Consider the following 20,141-nt stretch of genomic DNA (forward strand, 5'->3'; position numbering starts at 1 on the left):
ACCTTACATATATTTTGGTTGCATTGTAAATTTTTTATATTTTTGTGGGTATTATGGGACATATTTTGCAATCCACACTTGATATTATATTTTTGTGGATATTAAGAGACATGTTTTTTGTGGATATTAGGAGACGTGTTTGGTAATCCGTATGTAGTTGATATTGTATTTTTGTGGATATTATGAGACATTTCGACTCTGGTGTTTATGAAAATGAATAGATTTTTGTATTGATCTAGAATATATATTTTATTGAATAGGTTATTAAAATGCGCAGGGAATTTTTAGTGAAAAGAAAAATTAAAAATTGAAAATATTACCCTTATTTAAATTTTTTTTAATTATTATTAGCGACGGAAAAAAAAACTATCACTATTAGTTTTCAAACAACATGACGAATAATTTTGTTACTAATGATATAGTTCTAAACAAATAATTTCGTCACATTTGCTGAATATTTCATCGCTAAATTGAAATATTTGGCAACAAAATATTTTTTTTTTTTTTGCCACTGAAGAATTTTCTTAGTGACGAATTTTTTTGTCACTCTAATCTATATCATTGGTGAGGATAAATTTCACCACTAAAACCTCTATCTTCATATTTGGTGACGAAATATTTCATGGCCAAAAAAATTAAAATAAAATATTATCTAATTCTAGTGACGAAATTGATATTATAAAGTGAAAAATGCAACATTTAGAGATGAAAAATTTCATCGCCAAAAATGAAAAATAGACGACGAAATGATTTTTTGTCACCAGGTACTTTTAGTGACAACGTATAGGCAACTAACGCGGTGACAAAATTATTTCGTCACAGATCGCTTTGGTGATGAAAATTTGATGTTTGGAGACAAAATGAGTTTATCACCAAAGACCTTTTTTTGTTATACTGTCTGTAACTAAAAACATACACATGTGTTATAAATTAAATTGAATGCCCTGAGTCGTACATCATACACAAGGGTGTAACTCTTGAAAGAATGGCACACGACCAGTAAATAATATAAATGGCCCATGGCCTACAAATAACTGAACCAACCTACACTGTTCTGAACATAACTTCACGTCATAGTTCACATCCACATATGTACACCTGAAAAACATTTTAACCACGTAGGGTGAGCATAAAGCCCAGTAGGGAATATTTTAAAAACTAAACATGCTCTATCAGTATAAATGATCACGATGCAATACATATATACAATATGCCCAAATACATTTTCAAATTTATTTGATTTCTCAACAAAATCCTTTCTTTTCAATTACCAAAACCTTACGTTTAATCAAAATATTTTCCAATTTCAAGTCATCCGTTTGATATAAAATCCTTTTTCAAAAGCCAATCCAGGTATCTTACCAACCAGCAAAAACATTGCTAAATCAAAAACGACTACATCGCTGAACAAAAACAAATACATTGCTCAAAACATTTCCAAATGTCCTATTCCAAAACCAACATAATAGTAAATAAAATGGGTAAATCTCCAAAACAAGAACAACCTTCACAAAAATTTCATCTGCGAGAAACCGTAAACCGACACCCATGTAAACGTAAGTTATACAAGCACTACTATTGACATTTTACAAATATTTCGTTTGTGGGTTCGGCACCCATGTATACACGCAGTTTTTAGGACCTTCACTGCGGACACTCAGACCAACTTATTTCAACGAGACAATACTTACATTCCAGATTCACCATTTTATTTACCTTTTTCAATAGTACAATATATGTAACTCAAAATATTATTTTTTCAAAACAATGTAAATGTTCCAAAACACATATAAGAATTTTCAAAACCTCTTTCCAAAATATACAGTTTCAAGTTCCAAATTCCATTACATGCTCCATGATATGAATGATTTGAATTTGCTCAATCCACATGCAATTTCTAACACAGAGTAATATTATCCTCCACCGATAGCCAAAGCAGTTATCTATAATGCAGTAATTAAAAGATATCAATATAGATATATTTTTCAAAAGTGTAACAACATCCATTTTCAAAATCCCACAACTATTTCCTTCCCATCTCTTTCCAACCAAACCATTTACCAAAATGAATCCAACTTCAACTCCTAAAACAATATCATTTAGGGTTTTTCTACAAATTGAGGTTTTTCTCTTTTAGAAAGTCAAATACAAGTTTGTTTACCAAATATAGATTTAATTGCAAAATCATAACCAAACAACCCCCTATTTGTACAAACCCTTAACCCACAATAACATTTGTAGATCAACCAAATGACTACCAAATATAAATAACAAGATACGTCACAAATATACTATCGAGCCCATATTGAGTATAGAAAATAGACCTTACCTCTTGAAGAGGAGACAATATAGAGAAAAAAATGGAGAAACCTTAAGGATACCAAAAACCAACTTTGCTCCGATCAAAAGAAAGCTCTTGATATGCTCTACCTTTTTTTCAAAAAGACTAGGGTGAAAAAATCAACGGATCTAGATGTATTTGTAGACAGAACATGAGTTTTAGAGAGACAAGCTCTAGATTTAGGGTTTTTAGAATGTTTAGAGAGAGAGAGAGAGAGAGAGAGAGAGAGAGAGCGAAATGAAAAAGTGACTCAAAAAGGTGATTCTGCAATCTAATATACGCTCAGACCACTCGAGTGCAAGAAGTGTCACTCAAGCTTCCAAACACAAAAAGTGTGACCACTCGAGCATAGGAAGTGACCGCTCGAGCGTAGAATACAAACTCTTGGAAGTTTTGTAGACAGAAGACCACTGCTCGAACACAAAAGCACTGCTTGAGCGCAAGAAACACCGCTTGAGCGAAGAATGCTGACTCTCAGTATCTCTACAAACCTGTAAAAGTACTGGAAGTTCACAAATACAGCTCGAGCGTAGGAAGTGCTGGTCAAGCAAAGAGGCAAAATTCTGGGCAACAACGGTTTTGAAAAATACAAGCTAACAACCTACATCAAATGCAACCAAGGCACTCCAATAACCAAACTTAATCAGAAATAAGGAGAAACTAGACTTGAACAACCATATAAGACAATGAAACCCGGATCCAAAAAATCAACGGGTCGGGTCTAAACCAGAATCGTTATAACATTCCCCCCTTAAGAAATTTCATCCCAGAAATTGAAGATAAGGTCGAAACAGGGCAACTCGATCACAACTGGAAGCACAACCACTAACTCAAGGCTGGACCCAAACTTGGGATAAATTCATGAATCCCAATTCAACACCTTAGGGCCCCAAAGACACTTGAACACCAAAAATACTAAGAACTCACGGTTGCCTCTTCGACCCACATAACTCATGGTGGTCTATGAGACAAGAACAACAACAACCACTCAAACTCAAAGACGTCAACCACGCCTAAACCATCCACAATACCGAAACCACTACCGAGTACTCAAACGCTCAAACATAGAGAAAAAAAAAAACTCCTCGCATACAAAGCTCCTAGTTAACTCTCTCATAACTTGAGACATAAATAAAACATGATTAATCAACAATGTTATGGCACATCAATGCTTGACAATTTTAAGTCCTTGCAAAAACAAAAAGAGACATACAACATGTAACTAACAACTCAGGCTAGATCAAAACATGACTTTTCAACACCAGATATAAGATACTCCATTTAGGTTAAAGAAAATACTTTTTGTTTTGTTTTTTTTGTTTTTGTTTTTTGTTTTGTTTTGTTTTGTGTGTGTGTGTGTGTGTGTGTGTCTAAAACACTTTGTTTTCCCCAAAAGGTGTTCAAACTTACACCATCACAATTCAAATACATTTTCAACTATCCACAACAAAACTCAGAGACTTCCAAATTGTTTTCTGAAAATCCAAGGTGTTATTTTATAAAACCATTTTTATTTTGTTTTTGATTTGTTGGATTTAACTTTTTGTTATACCGCAAACTAACGTTTCAACACAAAACCGTTTTAGTTCAAGAAAAGTACCCCAAGGCCACAATACCCAAAAGAAGAGCTTTGTTTTCATCAAAATCATTCATCAGCATTCCTCCAGTGAATCACAACACAGTTACCCAACAAAACCCATCACACTCATGGTGATGCCATAATACCAAAACAAAATTTCCACGATGAGAATTCCTAAAAATTTTAGAGATGTTAGCAACGCAATAACACAAGAGAAGAAATTTCACACCCACAAATCACATAATGGTGCAAAAGCACTTATAAGACCAAAGTTCCCAACCGTAATCCCAAACCGATTACCACAACTCAAAACAACCTTCCAACTGTCCATACGAGACTTACATGCCATACCAAGACACTGTTCAATTACATAACCCTGAATTCCAACCTATTCCCTAGGTGACTACACATCAACCAACCCAAATACCAACCAATCAACGATCCAACACTATTCTCCCACACCAGCCTTTAAACACCGACATACCACTTAACTTTACCTAAGTTAATGTCCACACCAACATCTTGCCTAGCCTCACTAACTCCGAAATGGACATCCTCACTTCACTACACATCCTCACTTCACCTAACTTAATGTCAAGACAATACACCCTCTCAAGTCAACGCATACACCAATACCATACACCAGTACCTTACACCACGCACACAAGGACCGAATAGGTCAAAACAACTCTGACAGAGCGAACCAATCAATTCATACAATCTTACTACTTTACTTGGAGTTCCACTATCCAAACTAAACAAAAACACTCATACCAAAGTGACCAGTACTATCGAATATTAAACTACTCAATCCAATCATTAACCACACTATTGCCTTGCCAAGGCACCCTCCTGGGACCGCCTTGTAACCGATCCCTTTCTACACATCATCTAACAACAATACACAAACCATATACAGTGACACACCATACTAGCTAAACCTCATCACTTACTGCACAAAATGTCACGCTTAACCCCAAATGGGTTATCTCCGCACTAAATCCCTTATTTTGTTAATGTACTCACAACCTCGACCGAGTTCACAACAACGAAATTCACATACTTATCCTCTTGTACCAAGTCAACTCTGAAATGTCTATTACGCTACAACGCCACCGTTGCTACGTAACAACCCAATCTGAACAACAAGCAAACACAACACCTTCATCCCTCAGTGACCAATAAGGTCAACTCTTTAATCCACATTCTATTCGTTACTCATTACACAAGTACAACCAAAATACTAAGTCTCCTAGTCAATCTACCAGCTGTTGATACTTATTGAGCAATTATCCTAAACCAAACCCTGACACATACACAGGACACCTATAAAGCTTTCAAAGTCATACCATCCTAACTCCACAGAAATACAAAAGAAGTTCTCAACTTCCTCCACCTAAGTCGTAGAACACTACATTCCCAACTACTCTTTCAACCAACCTAGAACGTTACATGAGCCAAAACTAGGCTTATCTCTGAAAACAATCACCTCCTTACCGTCATTCCACACCTCGACAAATAAACACAAAACCACTATGACCCTACACATAGGTCACACACCAACCATGGGTTACATACCCGACCAATCCTTCCAAAACCATCTCTTAACTTAACTAGAATTGAGGTACACATATCTCGCACCCAAATACGATACATAAATGCTAGACCTTGGGAAACGTCAACAATACCACTGCTTGAAATACAACACAAGGTGTTTAGAACACACCAGCCACCAAACACTAACAACCAATACTACGATAAGGGACTAACATCCCTTCATAAAAAACAACTAACCAGATAATAACAATACCTACCATTAAGATACAAGTCTATACCCAATGAAACTATACGCTATTCTCAAAAAACGAGTAATCCTAAGTCTCTATATACCCAAAATAAAGGAATACTCCACATTTGCATACATCCCTACACTACACCGTACTAGTTCACTAGGTCAACCCTAGACCAGCCCACCGCGACAACCCGTCGCTAAAACACTAACTCAAAACCAATCACACCATCCACAATCTCCTAACACACCTCATTCCATACCAAATTGCCCACAACAATAATAACTCCATGTAGCTCAACGTTTTCCATGCCCCTTTTTGGGAACTCGAAAAGAAGCCCTATAGTTCGGACTCCTGTCACAGTTCTGAATCTAATCTCACAAAGTGAAATGTGAACTGATAAACACCAAAGAGTCCAATCCAGCAAATCTTTTTAGAAAATTGATTTTTTTAAAATAAAATAATGCCAAAATTAGACTGCTTTGCCAGATTACAGAATCACCACCTAAATATTTTGTTTTTGGGGAAATTTAAGAAACCCTGACTTGTGCCAAAGGCCATGCGTCCATCATCACTAAAGTTGCCTCGGCTTGGGAACTTGGGTACAAGGGGGGAAGGTCATGAAATGAGCGCCCTCGCTTGCCCGATCAAAGATCGACCTCTACTAATCGTGATATGTCATTTTATAAACATTATGCGTTCTTATTCCGATTATTAGCTAATATTACTATGTGACGCGCACAAGCAAGTATAGACTAAAATTGCAAGAATTGGAACATTTCAAGTCATCTTTGTTTCTGAAAATGGTTTGAATTTGCCACCCTCAAGTGGGCTTAAAAATGCGGATTTTGCCACTTCAAGTGGGCTTAAAACATGATTTTGCCACAACAAAGTGGGCTTAAAACTCACATTTGTTGAACCGTTCCAATTCAAACAATAAGCCTTCATCCACAGGCATTCATGTAATTTATCAAGCAAGCACATAGCCTCACGGCAAGCATGCAAATCATGGTAATATGGCAATCACACTCATGCAAGTATGCTAAAGCATAAAACTTACCGAGTACTCCAAGCCAAAACCAGTTAGAAAAATGCATGATTCTAACTATACAAGATGCCTAATGCAACACATGGAATATGCAATTAATAGGCTCGGCTACTAACATGGCATTTGATTTGATTCAATTTGATAACCTGCTTTAAACACGTATTCAAAGAAGATATTGAAATTGCAATGCAGTTTTAATGACGCGCCGAGCCTTGGTGCATGTAAGACAAATGAATCGATGCAAACATGCAACTATAAGGTATGCTAATTGAAAATGTTCCTAAACTAACCACCGAAAGCGGTTTAAGTAAAAGGGAGAAAGACGAGGTGTTGGAAGACATGCATACGCACACGCACACTTATTACAACATTATGCCCTCACAAAGGAGGGTCCGAATGAATAATAGCTAAGCTAATCTAAGCTAAGCTAACTAATCTAATTAGGCTAATTAGACTAATTATTACAAATCAAACGAATAACTAGCAAACTAATTACTAATTATTACAATACTTTAACTAATTAGCAAACTAATTAATTTAAAATGAATGTACACTAACTAAACAGGTAAAGGATTAAACTACATTGCCACAGCTCTACTTCGGGAAGTGAAGGATGCATGCACTCGGTTTTCGCCCCGAAAAGCCTTCCGTTTTGCTCCCGAGAGACTCTGTTTGCAGGGTTGAACATACTCCAAAAATTTTTTGTTTCACCTTACCAAATCAATGCTGAGGATTACACCAGTGGCCTGCTAGCCATGGGTGGTTGCTGCCGGCCCCCTGCCGGCCAAAAATGTGCCTTGCCGGCCAAGAGTGAGGCATTGTCAGCCATCAGTGAGCCACTGCCGGCCATTGATGCTCTGAGTTACCACACTGCAACAGAGCACACACAAAGGAAAATGAAAGGGTTTTCCAAGGGTTTATTTGTACTGTGCCCTCCTTATCATCTCAAAACCTAAAGAAGTGGCACACTTGGATCCAAAACCACCAATCAAGCATTTTCAATGCATGATGGCCAAGGAACCAAGGAGTACTATTTCATTGTATGCAAAAACAAGACTCAAGACCATCACCTCATCATGTGCGATCAAAGGCAATGGAGACAAAGGATATTGGCTCATTTCATCACTTTGAGTATGAAATGCTCCAATCTTTCTTGTGTTCAATATAACGTCCGATTGAACACATGCAATGCAACACAAAATGCTTAACTTGCTCAAGTTTTACTTATCACTTTTGTTTACTCATTTTAAGTTACCAACTCATTCTTTAATTGATTAAGTCCAAGGTCAGTATCCTCTAATGGAAGAGGTGTCAACCAAGGGAGGATTTAAGGCAAGAGAGACATCATGCCTTTGGTTAGTAAAAACCCTCAAAAGAGGATTAAAACCATTAAGCACAAATCTTAATCTCAAGCTTAAACACAACCCGAAGGTTAACCACCCCTCAAAGCAATTGAAAAAGTGATGAAATGAAGGAGGTCACAGATATTATATGTGCTAAAATTACATGCAAAATGACACTACAACATGCTTTCAACTCAAAATAGTGATGCTCAAAGCTTTAAAACATCAAGCTAGTGAAGGAATTAACCCTACAACTATGCAATACAAGCCTCAAATGAATCAACCGGCCTAAAACATGTCAAAACAGTGGCAAAAACATATGGGACAAAGGCTAAGTTAAGCTAGAAAAACATGCTAACACACAGAGCTATCTAGGCATGCAAACAAGACACAAGGAGGGGAGGCTAACCCCTCCTATTTTGGACCTCAAAACATGGTTTTTACCATTGAAAATCCTCTAAAATTCAGTGGTTAAAAGGGCCAAAAAAAGTTGATTTAAAAGCTTTGAGAGATGGCACAACAACTTAATAATCAAGCAACAAGAAGGGTAGACTACCCCTAACTCCAATCAAACCTCAAACCATCATATTTAGACCATGAAAATAGAGATTTTCAGAGGTCAAAACCAGCCTCAAAATAGTATGTAAAGATGGCAAAACAAGTATTTAAAATAAGCTTAAAACACAAGCGTTCTACCTCTTGAAGACAAGATGCAATTTAGGCACCAAAATCAAGCCAACCAAGCCAATATCCTCTTCTAAAGCTCAAAGAGGGCCTCAAGTAACCTCAACTCAATGGTGATTAAGTTTGATCAAGGATTTATATGCAAGAGTTTAAAGAATTTAGGCTATAAGGCACAAAATATCTAGTGAGAGAGAATTCTAGTGAGAAAGAGAGAGAATTTTTTTGTCTTCAAAAATTTCTAACACTTGCACATGCAAGAGAGGGCTTCTATATATAGAAGATGCAAAATCCCCTCACAAAGATCCAGCCATACACATGCTAGAAGATGCCTTATTCTATGCAAACAGCTGGCATAAAATATCACAAAATATCTACTGATGCACTGGTGGTCAGCAGGGCCTTATTATTGGCCAACAAGGCACATCAATGGCCAGAAGGCCAAGAGCCATGGCCGGCAGGCCATCAACAACATCACTCTGCAAAGACTTAGACATGGTCTAAAGATGAGACAAAAAGGGGTGCAGGGTTGGGAAAACTCAAACCTGTGGTGTTCCGTCGCGAACTTCGAGCGTTCGGTGAGCAATCAGACTCACTATCAGATATACCTGCAAGAACATCTAAGTCTTGAGGACGGTTAAAAATGTGGTGTCTACACTCCACTTGGTATTCAGCCAATTGCCTCACCCAACTACAGGAAACAACCACTCCTATTCCAACCAATCATACATCATCTACAATGAACAACTCATGGCCTAAATGGCCCAACTAACTTCACCAACCCTGAGAAAAGTCAAACCACAACACTACATCCCAACCAACCACACCCCACAACACGGGTTTCTAGGTAACCAACACTGAAGTCAGAACCATACACCACCATTACCAACACATACAAGTTCAAACCTAACTCTTCGTGTTCTAGAAATTCTGACACCCCTACATCCCTTTATCAGGTTACCAGACTCAAACAACACACTCAATTGGGGAATAACCCCCACATTACCCCTCTTGCGCCCGACCGACCAAGGTCATATCTAACTCCGACAACACACCAATCCAAGGAGTACCAACCCACCAAACCTATACGAAACCGCTCAAGTGAGTACAACAACGCAACCCTCACCCAACTAGAAAGACTCAAGAAGCCAACGTCTCTCAAAGATGTACTAACCGCCACCAAGGCAACCCAATGCCAACTCACAACTTATGGTAATACACAACATATCACCTATGTGGTACACACAGAGAAGCCCACTCAATGTTTACTACCACCATCCAATATGTCTCTATCCAAGAGAAGGCACGTCACCTGCGATACATACCATGAGTACCCTTCACTGAAATACTAACACAGCACCATCGCATAATAATTACTCAAACAACCACGTTGGGACTCCAATCAATTCACATATCATCTATCACATAACACGTAACACATAATCGAGCTAAGTTTACAAAGATATTCATTCGTTCCAGCACTCACTTAGAGTTCCCAGTAGAAACAACGTTGATCAAGCGCGTTTCCAACAACACTTCCAAGATAGTCAACTAGAGACCAATTAATATCTATGAGTCTTAACACCATAACCACATAAAATGTAACACATAAGCATGTTATCACTTCGCATACAACTTACAAATGTCCTCGCCAAGCATGATAAACCCATTATGGCGAACCACTTCCCACGAGCCCAAGGTTTTCATACCCGGTTAGCTCTAATACCAAGTTGTCACGCCCTAAATTTACACGGTCCGGCTCACATGAATAAACCACAAAACGATGAACATTAGGTAACAACTCTCATGCACATAAATATAATATAGTCACACAATAAATGTGTTTATCTGATTTTTTATACTCCTAGATACAACATCTAAGTCGAATGTATATTCTGTACTAAAAACATATACAGATGTTATAAATTAAATTGAACACCCTGAGGCTTGCATCATACACAAGGGTGTAACCCTTACAAGATTGGCACACAACCAATAAATAACATAAATGGCCCACGGCCTACAAATAATTGAACCGCCAAACAAGATTCTGAACACAACTTCACGTCATAGTCCATATCCACATATGTACACTTGAAAAACATTTCAGCTACGTGGGGTGAGCATAAAGCCCAGTACAAAATATTTCAAAATCTAAATATGCTCCATCAATATAAATGATCATGATACAATACATATATACAATATGCCCAAATACATTTTCAAATCCATTTGATTTCTCTACAAAATCATTTCTTTCCAATTACCAAAACCATACGTTTAATCAAAGCATTTTCTGAGTTCAAATCAGCTGTTTGATATAAAATCCTTTTCAAAAGCCAATCTAGGTATCTCAATACCAACTAGCAAGAACATTGCTAAATCAAAAGCGACTACATCGCTGAACAAAAACAAATACACTGCTCAAAACATTTCCAAACGTTCTGTTCCAAAACCAACATAATAGTAAATAAAATGGGTAAATCTCTAAAACAAAAATAACCTTTCACGAAAATTTCATCCACGGGAAACTGTAAACTTGCACCCATGTAAACGTAGACTATACAAGTGCTACTATTGCCATTTTACGAATATTTCGTCTGTGAGATCGACACCCATGTATTCACGTGATTTTTAGGACTTTCACCATGGACACTCAGGCTAACTTATTTCAACGAGACAATACTTACATTCCAAATTCAACGTTTTATTTACCCATTTCAATAGTACAATACATGTAACTCAAAATATTGTTTTTTCCAAAAATGCAAATATTCTAAAACATAATAGGAGAATTTCTAAAACCTCTTTCCAAAACATAAAGTTTCAATTTCCAAATTCCATTATGTGCTCCATAATATGAATGATTTCAATTTGCCTAATCCACATGCAATTTCTAACACACGGTAATACTATCCTCGACCGATAGCCAAAATAGTTATCTCTAATGTAGTATTTAAAAGATTCAATATAGATATATTTTCCAAAAGTGTAACAACACCCATTTTCGAAATCCCATAACCATTTCTTTCCCATCTCTTTCCAACCAAACCACTTACCAAAATCAATCCAACTCCAACTCCCAAAATAATATCATTTAAGGTTTTTCTACAAATTGAGGTTTTTCTCTTTTAGAAATTCAAATGCAAGTTTGTTTACCAAAAATAGATTTAATAGCTAAATCATAACCAAACAACCCCCTATTTGTACAAACCCTCAACCCACAATAACATTTCAGGATCAACCAAATGACTACCAAATATTAATAACAAGATACGTCACAAATATGCTACCGAACTTATATTGATTTTAGGAAATAGACCCTACCTCTTGAAGTGAAGAAGAGACAACAAAGAGAAAAAAATGAAGAAACCTCAAGGACAACGAAAACCAACTTTGCTCTGATCAAAAGAATTACCGGCCCTACCTAGAGAGAAACAAACCTCCTTTCATACTTTACTGGGCACAAACAGAAAGGAAGAAAAACCTCTGCCAAGGCGTCACGCTTTACTAGCCTCACCCAGCAGGAAATAGACCTCAAATCCAATAACACAACATGCTAGACACACAAATAGACATACGAGTGTAATACATACACTTAATTCAATCAACACAATAACGACCACCAACAGTTAAATGCATTAACCCATTCTTGCAAAAAGTACTCTGCGCACCACCGTTCAACGACGGGTTGTCACCTATTTCCAAACATTTCCAAATTACAATACAAGGTATTAATCATCACAAAACATATTAAGCTAATGGTTATCGTTTACCCAAACCTTCTACCCAACGATATAAAAATCAAATTGTTTATTCAAACTATCCACTAGTAAACCACAACAAATAGATAGCTACGATTAACTGCCAATAATCCACAACACATCACCCTACATCACATAGTCTACACTACAATAGTACCTATAGTATCTATCAAGCAACAATCAATGCCATCCTCCACCGATAGCCAAAGACAGAACTCTAAGATGCCAATTACATAATCAAAAGCTTAAAGACCACAACGTAAACCACTAACGTACCAATCCCTTCCAAATTCTTTTTTTTTTTTTAATGAAAGAGATAATCAACCACACTTTGTTTTGAAAACCAATTCTTACTATTCCAACATCCAACGTCCAATGTCATTAACCAAAACCCCCAACTCATGAGCAACCCAACATAACCCAATTTCCTACTAAACACTAAACATTCTCTCCAATCCCACACCCGAAACATGTTCCTATATCCCATACCTAAACATAAATATAAATCCATAACCCCAAATCAAAATCCCAAACCAACCCTCATGCTTTTATATAAAATCAAATATAATAACTATACTTTTGATGTAATAAAAAGTACCACAGATCTATCTATAGCGAGGTATTGAAAAGAAGCTCAAGAATTCCTACCTCTTGAAGTGAAGAGAAGAAAAGCCAAAAATCTACTAGTGATTAAAACTCAATCCGCTTAGATTAAATCAAAGCTCTCACGACCCTCTACATTTTGGTCTATGGAACTAGGGTAAGATTTTGAGTGGAAAGAGATGGAATCCAAGCTTAAAGGCTTAGGATTTTTAGACATGGAGGAAAGAGAGAAAAGAGAGGGGTGAAAATGATCTAAATTTGATCCAAAAAATGACTTTTAAAGTGCTAATCCCGAATAGACTGCTCGAACGATGAAACTTGTGCTCAACCGTCAAAGACACAAGACCGTTTAAGCAATGAAACCTTCGCTCGAGCGCAGAACGTGAACTCTGCAAAAGTACTTGATGAACCGCAAGACTGCTTGAGCGAAAAATCCGTCGCTCAAGCGCTGATGAAAAAAAACTTATAGGTTGTTATAATCTCCTCGTTGTGGACTCGCCTTTTTCCGCGCCTCCTATCGGAAAGGGGTTGAAAAGAAGGGCCTCACAGTTCGGACTCCTGTGGTTCTGAATCTAATCTCACAAGTGCAATGTGAAGCTGATAAACACCAAAGAGTCCAAATTTAGTAAATCTTTTTGAAAAATTAATTTTAAATCAAATAATGTCAAAATTGGACTGCTTTGCCAGATACAGAGTCACCATCTAAATATTTTTTATTTTGGAAAAATTTAGGAATCCCTAACTCGTGTCGAAGGCCACGTGTCCATCATCACCAAAGTTCCCTCGACTCGGGAACTTGGGTACGAGAGGGGGAAGGTCATGAATTGAGCACCCCCGCTCACCCGATCAAAGATCGACCTCTACTAATCATGATATGAGTTTTTATAAACATTATGTGTTCTTATTCCGGTTATTAAACTAGCTTTACTATGCGATGCGCACAATCAAGTATAGACTAGTTTGCTTAATTTGGAACAATTCGACTCATGTTTGTTTGCTAAAATAGTTTGAATTTGCCACCTCAACTGGGCTTAAAGTTGCGAATTTTCCACCAAACATAGTGGGCTTAAAACATGATTTGCCACTCAACAAAGTGGGCTTAAAACGCACATTTGTTGAATCATTCCAATTCAAACAACAAGCCTTCATCTACAGGCATTCATGCAGTTTAGCATTTAAACACATAGCCTCATGGAAAGCATGTTGGACATAGCAGCATTCACATTTATGCGAGTATGCTAAAGCGTAAAAACTTACCGAGTACTTCAAACCAAAACAAAAACTAGTTAGAATGATGCATGATGCTAACTATGTTAAGTGTCTAATGCAACACATGCAATATGCAATTAATAGGCTCGGCTATTATATGGCATATGAATTGATTTGAACAACATACGATTAAACACGTATTCAAAGAAGTATTGAAATGGCAATGCAGTTTGAATGATGCGTCGAGCATCGATGCATGCAAGACAAATGAATGGATGCAAACATGCAACTATAAGGTATGGTAATTGAAAATCTAACCATCAAAAGTGATTAAATAAAAGGGAGAAAGACGTGAGGTTGGAAGACATACACACACGCACGCACACTTATTACAACATTATGCCATCACGAAGGAGGGTCCGAATGAATAAGCTAACCAGCTAGCTACGCTAATTAAGCTAACTAATTATTATAACACTTGAAACTAATTAACTATTCTAGTTAACTAATCACAAAACAAAATTGAATAAATTGTAAAACTAATTATTCACAACACTTAATTAGCTACAACTAATTAAGTACAACATGTATTTGATCTAATGCTAATTAAACTAATTAGCTAATCCCGGGAAGCGACGGATGCATGCATGCTCGGTTTCTTCACCCGAAAAGCCACCGTTTTGCTGCTGCAAGCCTCTGTTTACACATTTGAATACTGAAAATTTTGCCAACTTCAAGAACACCTCTGCTCCACCTCAGGAACACAATGTGCAAAAATCATTGATGGCCGACAAGAGGGACAAGGGGCCGGTCGGCCACTGATGAACTGAACTTCCTTGCTGCAACAGAGAGCAAAACAGAGCAAAACAGAGTATTCTCACAGGTTGTTTGTACTATTTACCCTCCTTATCATTACACAAGCTCAAAGGAGAGCAACTCTTGTCCCTCAAACCATCAATCAAGCAATTTCCATCCATGATGGCTAAGGGACCAAGTTTGTACAAGTTCAATAAATGCACAAACAAGACCAAAATGACCACCACCCTCTTAGCATGATCAAGGGCAATGGTGACCTAGGAAAATGACACATTTCATCACTTTGAGTATGAAATGTTTCATTTTCCTTGTGGTCAAATTAACGTCCGATTTGAACACATGCAATGCAACACAAAAAATGCTTATCTTTCACACTTTTACTTGCCAATTTTATTTACTCATTTTAATTACCAAATCATCCTTGTAGACAAGCCCGCGGAGGCCTCGCTACTACAGTTCGGACTCCCGATTTGTGTCACGGTTCTTAATCTGAACCAAAGAGTCCAAATCTGGCAAATCGTTTTGAGAAACAGATTTTTGAAAAAGTAGTGCCAAACATGGACTGCTTTGCCATATACAGAGTCGCCACCTAAATATTTTAAAATGGGGGAATTTAGGAAACCCTGACTCGGTGCCGAAGGCCACATGTCCATCATCACCGGAGTTGTCTCGGCTCGGGAGCTTGGGTACGATCGGGGAAGGTCAGCTATGAGCACCCCCTTTCGCCCGGTCCGAAGACCGGCCTCTACTAACCGTGATATCCGTATTTGAAAACTTTATGTGTTCTTATTCCATTTATTAGCCTAGAATTACTATGTTATGCGCGCAGCAAACAAATATAGACTAGATTGCCTAATTTGGAAAGAAACATTGCATATCCGTTCGTTTTGGAAATGCTTTAAATTTGCTACTCGCAAGTAGGCTAAAACACGGATTTCAATGAGTTCTTCCAACTCAAACAATCCAACCTTCACCCACAGGCATTCAAGCAGTTATAACACATAAGCATCTAGCCACATGTTAAACATGCTGTCATGGTAACATTCACACTCATGCGATATGCTAAAGCATAAATACTTACATTGTACTCCGTGCCAAAACAGAGAACTTGTTAGCAAACATGCATGATCCAAGTCCATGTGAAGTGCCTAATGCATCGCATACAAAATGTTACTAGAATAGGCTCGGCTATCCTAAACATGTTATGTGAAAATGCACAATTATCACATATTCAATTTTTGATTTGAAGTACGAATGCAATTAGCGTGATGTACCGAGCCTAATGCATGCAATACAAATGCATGGATGCACACATGCATAACATAAGGTATGCTAAATTAAACGTGTCCTAATACTAACCATTAAAGCAGGTAAGTAAAAGGGAGGAAAGAAGTGAGGTTGGAAGACATACACACACTCACGCACGCTTATTACAGATTTGCCCTCACTCGGAGGGACCGAATAAATATTACAAATTAATTAACTACGCAAGCTAATTAATATTACAAATTAACTAATTTAATTAACAAATTAAATAAATTAATTAAAGCAGGAAAACGCCTCGGGAAGCGCGCCACCATGCGCAAGCTGCCTCTGTTTTCCTTCCTTTCCTCCTCTGGAGGTTGTTAAAGCCTCAGGACTGATCCCTTGGACAGAGAGGATCACCACCGGCTGATTGAAATTTCCACCGGCAGTGTAGTATGGCCATCGGCACAAAATAGGGTCCGCCGGCATAGAAAATTGTGCCGGTCGGCACATTACACTGCCGGTCGGCAGAGTATTCCTGCAGAACCTGCAACTCACAGCAACAGAGGGCAAAAACAAAGCATGGCAACACAATTCAAGGCATGTATGCACCAACCATGTCCCTTATCATTGTGATGACTCAAAAGGACATGTGCCTCGGTTCTCGGACCACCAATCACGCATTTCCATGCATGATGGCCCAAAGAACCAAGTATGCAACTTTGATTTCAAATGTATGCAAACCAATCAAACAAAACCCCCAATCCCTATCACCCATGTCAAGGGACAAGAAATGCATGCAAGATGCAATGCAACCTAGGCATACAAGCTAAGGATGCAACATGGCATGGCAAGGCACTTATGCAAGCATACAAGCATACATATGGCAATGCAAATAGATGGAAAGGTGGTCTTATACATGAATTAGGCAGCTCTAATAAGGCCTAAACAGTGGCCATAATGACCAAAACAAGAAGCCAAAACACATGCACACATACACATGATGGAAGGCCTACACTTGGGCACAAATCAAGCAACATTCAAGCACACTTGAAAGGGATAAACAAGAGCAATTAGCATGCATTATAAGCTCTAAAATCATGCTAATACATGGTGCCAAACCAAGCAACAAATCAAGCCAAGCATGCACCAAATGGCCTAAGTGTTCGAAGCAAACCAATGAGGCATTGAACTACACTTAACAAGACCAAACAAGGCATGCAAAGAGGGACCAAAATCAGAGGTTTAGCATGTTAAAACAAAGCTAAAGGACTACTTAGATGGCATCTAAATGGCCCAAATACAAAGGCATACACCATGGCCAAAACATGGAGCATTGCAACACATGCTTTCAAAGCATTAAAGAGACATGCAAGGCAATCCAACAAGCATGGAAATGGGACTGAAATAGCATGTAGGATGATTCCAAATCATCAAAACAATGCAAAGATGGCATGCTACACATGCACATACTCAAGGCCAACAAGCCCAAATACAGAGGAGCTATATAATGCATGCAAAGATCAACCCAAACGACTATGGACAGAGCTAAAACATGGCAAAATAAGCACATAAACTTCACAAATACAAGCCTAAAACATGCTCCAACAAAGGCTAACAACCTAGAACATGTTAAGGCACAAATAAGGCATTACATGGCAACTATGCTAAACATGCATGGAGTTCCAAAACCAACTTCAAATCATGTTATATTATGAATATATAAGCATGAAAAACAAACCAAATATGCTCAACACACACTCAAGCATAGGCTTCCTTAAGAGGCCAAAATATGCCCTTTTCAAGGACAACAAGGAGAGAGGGTGGCCCTCTCCTTCTTAGGACTTCAAAGCATCATCTTCACCACTGAAATCCCTCAAGATTTCAGTGGTGAAGAGACCTCAACACCAAAATCCCGGAGCTAGCACAAAATGGCTCAAAATGAGGCCTTTTGAGGCCTAAGGGTGGTCAACAACCCTCAAACAACAAAACACTCTTAATAAAAAATAAAGAGGGCCTAAAAACAAAACTTTTTTATGTTATACAACAAGCACAAAAACAGCTCTAAGATAGGTATAAAATTGATGCAAGAATGGGGAAAAAAGGACTAGAATCTCACCCTTGAAGACCCCTTCACAAATGGTGCTCCAATGGCCTCCTTGAGCTTGAATCCAACACCAAAAATTCAAAACAAACTCTTTAGAACCTCAGCTCCAAGAGGAAGGTGAAACACTAGGTGTTTGTGTGCAATAGTGAGACACAAAACACCTAGTGTACAAATGAGAGGGGAAGAGAGATAGGGAGTGTATATCTAACCCTAACCCTAGAAAAACCAGAGCCTTGTCTGTATTTTTCTCTCCAAAAATGTCTAAAAGGCCTCCTCCTTCCCTTAGAGAGAGACCCTCTCTATATGCCTCTTGTAAAGCTTACAAGACAAGCTTTGCAAGAGGGAGATCCCTCCATACACGTGTATGGAGGGGAGCAAAATCAATACAGCTGTCTAAAAATATCTGCAAAAGCAGATGAACAGCAATCGGCTGGCCAAAAATGCCATCTTGGCCAAAAATAGTGCCGACCGGCACAAAAGAGTGCTGACCGGCAACAAAGAGTGCCGGCCGGCAAACAATATTGCCGGTGGCAGCAAAAACCAGCCGGTGGCATCTAGCCACTGCCGGTGATGGGTGGGGATGGTCTACAAGCCCCACCCTGCCTCTCAAAGGCAAGATGCAAGTGTTTGGTGCAAAACCAGACACTAAACGGTCGAGTTCGGGGATCCTGAGGCAAGGCGCGCGAGCCGAGACCTCCGGGAACTCCAAACGAACACAAACATGGATAATCACCGAGTGTCCAAACGGTGACGTCCAAGTCTTGAGGACGGTCAAAAATGGGGTGTCTACAATCCTGTAATTAATTAGTCCAAATGGTGAATTGTCCTCTAATGGAAAGAAGGCTCAAACCACAAGTTGTTTTAGGCATGAAAGAGACCTCATGCCATTAGTAATGAACCCCCAAAGGGATTAAACCATTAAGCACAAAAACCTCAATTTCATGCTTTAAACAAGGAAATGGTTTAAACCACTTTCAAAGCAAAAGTAAAACCAAGAAAGGAGGAAGGTTGCAGAAATGATTAAATGCTAAAAATGAGTGATAAAGGCATAAACAAATGCTATCAACTCAAACAAGAAGGCGTCTAAGGCCTAGAACACCAAACTTGTGAGGACTATTACACTAGAGGCATGCAAAATAAAGCTCAAATGTAGCCAACGACTGAAAGCAGTCCTAAATTAGTCCAAAACATGTCCTAAAACATGCTGGAATTAAGCTAGAAAATGCTAGATTAATAGGCTAAAATAAGGAGCATGCTAGACCGGTAAGCAAGATACAAGGAGGGGAGGCTAACCCCTCCAAATTTGGACTTCAAAATATGTTTTTAGCCATTGAAATAGCTCTGAAAAATAGTGTTTAAAAGCTCTGAAAAAGATGATGCAAGGGTGGGAAACACAAGGGCAAAGGCCTCCAAAACAAGGTACAAAGAAGGGCTATCAACCCTTCAACATTTAATGACCTTAGGACCCAAGCTTCAACCCAAAAACATAGATTTTTTATAGCCCAAAATTAGTTGGAAATCATGCTGGACTCAAGACACGAAAAGCCAAAACATTAAGCTAATGCACGGGGTTGCACTATAACTATGCAAAACAAGACTCAAACAAACTAACCAG

The sequence above is a fragment of the Camellia sinensis genome, chromosome 8 (genome assembly GCF_055761805.1).
Source record: "Camellia sinensis isolate YWXY chromosome 8, ASM5576180v1, whole genome shotgun sequence".
NCBI lineage: Eukaryota > Viridiplantae > Streptophyta > Magnoliopsida > Ericales > Theaceae > Camellia > Camellia sinensis.